We start from the raw sequence: 6,415 nt of genomic DNA on the forward strand, positions 1-6,415 counted from the left end.
GTGAGCTGTGACTGCCCCACTGCACTCCAGCCTGGGCAACAGAGTGAGACTCTGTCTCGAAAAAAAAAAAAAGTAAGTTATGTATTTTCTTTAAGGGTAGTAGAACATATACTTAAGTATCCTGGAAGTCAGGTTTCCATGACTCAGTATCTTCAGCTTTGAATGAGTTACTCAGCTTTGCTAAAATGATTCATCAGCTGCAAAGTCAGATTAATAGCTCTGCCCTACAGAGTGGCAGAAAACTGATTTTTTGGCCATAGAGAATTTAGAATAATTACGGAAATCATAGTTATGTTTGCCTACTCATATTTACAGAAGCCTATGTATTTATTTGATTAGTATATATTTTAATTTGGCAAATGTTTAAGTTACAGCTGAGTGACAAGATTCCTAACATGGAAATATTATAGAACACAGTAGTGCACTGCATATTTAATAGTATTCATTATATTAATCTGTCTCTAAAAGTAGTTCATGGTCAATTTTAGGATGCCCACTTATTAGATATTTTATCATAATTATCCCTTAAAAACATCTTGACTTTCATCTTACAGTGTCCCGAATACTAGAATAAGACATTTTGACTTATTTGATATTTTATCATAATTCTCTCAAGTACTGTAAAAGACATTATTAATGTAAACTTGATTTCAGAAAATCAGCAGGAGCTAGGCATTGGGCCTCATGTCTGTAATCCCAGCACTTTGAGAGGCCAAGGTGGAAGTGTCACTTGAGCCCAGGAGTTCAAGAAGAAAGAGAAAAGAAAAGAAAGAAAAAAGAATACTTGCCGAGCTATTGTGCTTCATGCTCAACCTGGACTTCCTTGTGGAATTCATAGTGTATTTACTGGCATCCTGGTATCTTAGTTTCAGCTACTATTAAAAAAAAAAAAAATCATAGAGTGGGTGGTTAAGCAACCAATGTTCATTTCTCACAGTTCCGGAGGCTGAGAAGTCCAGGATCAGGAGGCCAGCATGGTTGGGTTCTTGGTGAGGGCCCTGTCCCTGACTGACAAGGCAGCTTCTCGCTATCCTCACATGGCAGAGAGTGAGCAACCTCTCTGGTATCCTCTGTTATAAGGACACTAGTCCTATAATAAGGACCCGTTGGTTCCTACTGAGGGCCGCATGGGAGAATCTGTTCCACACTGATCTCTCAGCTTCTGGTGGTTTGCTGGCAACCTTTGTTGTTCCTTGTCTTCTGCTGAATTATCCCAGTCTCTATCCCCATCAGCACATGATGTTCTCCCTCTGTGCATGCCTGTGTCCAAATTGTCCATCTTCATAAGGACATACGTCAGTTTAGGAGACCATCCTATTCCATTATGGCCTAATCTTATTTTTTTTTGAGACAGGGTCTTGCTCTGTCACCCTAAGGCTGGTGTGCAATGGGGAACCTTGGCTCACTGCAACCTCCACCTCCTGGGCTCAGACACTCAGGCGATCCTCCCACCTCAGCCTCTTGAGTAGCTGTGACTACAGGTGCATGCCACCATGCCTTGCAATTTTTTTATTTTTTATTTGGAGAGATAGGGTTCATCATGTTGCCCAGCCTGGTCTTGAACACCTAGGCTCAAGCCATCAGCCTGCCTCTGCCTCCAAAGTGCTACGATTATGGGCGTGAGCCATTGCACCTGGCCCATTATGACCTCATCTTAAGTAATTTCATCTACAATGTTCCTATTTTCAAATAAGTTCATATTCTAAGGTATTGGGGGTTAAAACACCAACATATAAATTTGGAAGGGATGCAATTCAACCCATAACACCTGGTTACCTTTAATTCCTACATATACAAGTTAGATAAGGATACAGTTTTGAGCTTTCATGAGTTCATAGGCCAAATTAATTTTCATACTATTGTGAACTATTATGTGGTCTAAGTTTTTTACTTGATATCTTTCTTCTGTGAGAATTATTATTATTATTATTATTTTTACTAGGCAAAGAACTTTATTAACCTTGGTTTCAAACTTGATTCCCAGGCTTCTTCGGCTTAATTAGCTACAAAGAATGAATTGTGTATAAGCAAAAAACTGAAAAGAGCTGCAGTGTCCAAGGGGCTTGGGCTTAAAAATATTAGAGATCTATATTTTATCAGATCCATAAACAAAAATTTCTTTAAAAGCAGTCATAATATAAAATAGCAGCTCCCAGTAACTTCTTCAAGTTTGATCTTCAGTTGACTCAATTCAGTTTGCCTCATTCTTGGAAGCCTCGTCAAAATTCTCCACAAGATCTGGAACTTCATCATCATCCTCCTCTCCAGTAGCAAGCGGTGCTTTTCCACCCACAGATTGTTTGGGCAGAGCTTCAGCCAGTCTCCTGAAACTGGTCAGACTGTCTGCCCCACCCAAGCTGGTTTAAGATGCTGGGTAGCATTTCTGTCCACTGCTTTGTCTCAGCATGGCCTGTAATAGTGAAAGTGTTCGCTGCCAGAGATGCCTGAACTTTAGGGTTGTTAAAGTGGATCACTGTTCCTTGGTTTGTAAACATATTCACCTTTTCAATACCAGAGATATTGTTCACCCCTAACTTCTTTAAGGAGAACTGAAGTTTTTTATCATCTGCTGTGGCTGTTCTATGAACCACCTTCTTCTTTCTGCTAACAGTTCCTTTCCCACCAATACACACTTGTGCCTGCAGTTTGGCAAGTTTTTCCTGGCTCATGATTGTTTCTTTCATCTTGTCGGAGCGGATAAGGGGTCGTGCTTGGTGCTCAGGGGGTCTCGGGTGGACCAGCTGAGATTAGGCGCACACACGCGGGGACACAAGATGGCAGCTAAAGGGGCTGTGAGAATTAGTAGTAATACTGAAATAAAATTCAGAGCTGTATATAAGAAACACTTATTTACAAAAGTGAACTGAATCCTACATGTAATCTAAGAGCACTACCGGATCAAATTAGTAATGTGCTAAGTTTCCTGGTATGGTTCTTCCAGTGTTAAAAAGTGGTCTGTAAATTAGCTATTAAAAAGCATTTAGTTTTGCATAAAGCGGCTTTCATTACGTGCCTTAATTAAAAGCCACAACTCAATTATTTATGTATCACTCAGGGTATTCAAATGATTTAGAAGAACTAGCAAGTGACATTTTACAGATTTGGGCCCACTGGCATAAAATAACTCAGGGTAAATTAAAAATACTGTTATGCCTTTAATTCTTTGGGTTTGTATTCATTAGCTTTTAGAGAACACTGCCAGCTAGTGCAGTCTCTGCTGAGATCAAAAGCCAGGGAGATGCTAGACGTATTCTGAATACTTATTTAAAAGTACTGAGAAATTTGAAGTTTTAAAATTTTTACTAGCCCAAAGGAGAACAGTTAGGCTGATAATACAAACAGATCTTTTCCCCCAAGACAGAGTCTTGCTCTGTGGCCCAGAACGGGAGTGCAATGACACCATCTCAGCTCACTGCAACCTCCCCTTCCTGGGTTCAAGCAATTCTCTTGCCTCAGCCTCCCGAGTAGCTGGGATTACAGGCGTGCACCACCACACCCAGCTAATTTTTTTTGTATTCTTAGTAGAAACGGGGTTTCACCATGTTGGCCGGTGTCAAACTCCTGACCTCGTGATCCGCCTGCCTGGGCCTCCCAAAGTGCTGGGATTACAGGTGTGAGCCACCGAGCCTGGCCATACAAACAGATTTTTAAGAGCTAGTTAATAATCACAGCCAAAGAAAGAAGACTCAGGTTTCTAATGCAACTAGACCTCTGCACTCAGTGGTGACTAGGTGGGCTCCGAGGGTGTTGATGTCCCCATTGTGGTGAACTCCAGACATGGGCAGCTGCCTGCCTTGCGGATGAAGGGAGAGGAGTTTAAGGACATCAGCACCCTCAAAGCCCACCTAGTCACCACCGAGCTCAGAGGTCTAGTTGCATTAGATACCTGAGTCTTCTTTCTTTGGCTGTGATTATTAATTAGCTCTTAAAAATCTGTATGTATGGCTAGGTGTCGTGGCTCACACCTGTAATCCCAGCACTTTGGGAGGCCCAGGCGGGCAGATCACGAGGTCAGGAGATCGAGACCATCCTGGCTAACACAGTGAAACCCCATCTCTACTAAAAATACAAAAATTAGCCAGGCATGGTGGTGGGCACTTGTGGTTTCAGCTACGCGAGAGGCTGAGGTAGAACTCTTGAATCCAGGAGGCAGAGGCAGTGAGCCGAGATTGTGCCACTGCACTCCAGCCTGGGTGACAAAGCAAGACTTCATTTCAAAAAAAGAAAAAAAAAATGAAGAAAAGAAAATCCACAATGAGATATTACCCCAAACCCATTTGAATGGCTACTATAAAAAAATAAAAATAAAAAGAGAGTGAAAGAAAAGAACAAGTGCTGGCACTGAAGCAGAGAAAGTGGAACTCTTGTGCATCATTGATGGGAATGTAAAATAGTGCCACTGCTACAGAAAACATTAAAGTGGTTCTCCATTGGAAGACAGTGTGGCGATTCCTCAAGGACCTAGAAATATTAATTCCATTTGACCCAGCAATCCCATTACTGGGTATATATCCAAAGGACTATAAATCGTTCTACTATAAGGACACATGCACACGAATGTTCATTGCAGCGCTGTTTACAATAGCAAAGACCTGGAACCAACCCAAATGTCCATTGATGATAGACTGGACTGGGAAAATGTGGCACATATACACCATGGAATATTATGCAGCAATCAAAAACGATGAGTTCGTGTCCTTTGTAGGGACATGGATGAACCTGGAGACCATCATTCTCAGCAAACTGACACAAGAATAGAAAATCAAACACCGCATGTTCTCACTCATAGGCAGTTGTTGAACAATGAGAACACATGGACACAGGGAGGGGAGCACTACACACTGGGGTCTGTTGGGGGGAATAGGGGAGGGACAGAGGGTGGTGGGGAGTTGGAGAGAGATAGCATGGGGAGAAATGTCAGATATAGGTGAAGGGGAGGAAGGCAGCAAATCACACTGCCACGTGTGTACCTGTGCAACTATCTTGCATGTTCTTCACATGTACCCTAAAACCTAAAATGCAATAAAAAAAAACATTAAAGTGGTTCTCAGAAAACTAGTAATAGAGCTACCATATGATCCAGCAATTCTACTTCTACACACATATCTGAATTGAAAATAGGTCTCAAAGAGCTATTTGTACACCCATGTTCATAGCAGGATTATTCACAATATCCAAGGGATGGAAGAAACCCAAGTGTCCATCAACAGACGAGTGCATAAACAAATGTGGCATATACACACAAGGGTGTATGACTCAGCTTTCAGAAGGAAGAAAATTCTGACGCATGCAACAAGATGAATGAACCTTCAGGACGTTATGCAAAGTGAAATAAGCCAGTCACTAAGACAAATACTGTATGATGCCTCTTATATGAAGTATCTAAGGTAGTCAAATATTTAGAAAGTAGAATGGTGGTTGTCAGGGGCTGAGGGGAGAGGTAAATGGGGAGTTACTATTTAATGGGTGTCTTAGTATCAACTACTACAACAAAATACCATAGACTGGGTGTCTTATAAAGAACAGAAAAGTATTTCACAGAGAGACTGGAAGTCTGAGATCAGGATGCCAATATGGTCATGTTCTAGTAAGGGCCATCTTCAAGGTTGCAGATTGTCAACTTCTTCTTGTAACCTTATAAGGGGGAAGAGGGCTAGAGAGCTATGTGAGGGTCTCTTTCATAAGGCCTAATTTCATTCATGAGGGCCTCACCCTTATTACCTCCCAAATTGTCTTCTAAAGACCCAGCCCGCTAATACCTTACATTGGTGGATTTCAACGTATGAATTCTGGGGAGACGCAAACATCGGTCCACTGCAACAGATATAGAATGTCAGTTTTGTAAGATGAAAAAGTCCTGGAGATTGGCTGCACAGCAGTGTTAATATAGTTAATGCCACTGAACTATACATTTAGAAATGGTTAAGATGGTGATGTTTATGGTACATATCTTTTACTACAATAAAAAAGTATTACTGAAACTTTCTCAAAACATCCTCGTTCTAATACATTTAAATCACTACATTTTCAATGTTTAAAATTTTGAAGAATTTATTCTTCTGAAATTACTAAAACTTAAAACTGTAGTTGGACTTTCTAAATCTCCTGTGCTTTGGGACTTCTTTCCATTTATGACAGATGGTGTACACCGTTAGTGGGCTTTAGGTTTGCAGAAGAGTCATTGCTCTAAAATCCATGTTGCAAATGAAAGCTTCCATATTACTTAGAAATACTTAAGGTTTACAAAGTTTGTATGGATTTGAAACCATTTGCATGGTCACAGACATTTCAATATCACATGTGGCAATGAAAGAGTGAAGTGCCATTAGATTCTTAAAATATAATTTCAAAGGTATATTTTTGTTTCTTTTCAAATGTATATTTTTGAACGGTCATAAGAACTGTTTAAATTTTT

General features: G+C 40.6%; 1 pseudogene; it reads right to left on the minus strand.

The window, feature by feature from the left end:
- Nucleotides 1-1,948: 1,948 nt before the first annotated feature.
- LOC100895526 (transcription factor BTF3 pseudogene) lies at nt 1,949-2,789 on the minus strand (annotated as a pseudogene).
- Nucleotides 2,790-6,415: the final 3,626 nt, after the last annotated feature.

Source organism: Callithrix jacchus, chromosome 11, assembly GCF_049354715.1.
Source record: "Callithrix jacchus isolate 240 chromosome 11, calJac240_pri, whole genome shotgun sequence".
Taxonomy (NCBI): Eukaryota; Metazoa; Chordata; class Mammalia; order Primates; family Cebidae; genus Callithrix; species Callithrix jacchus.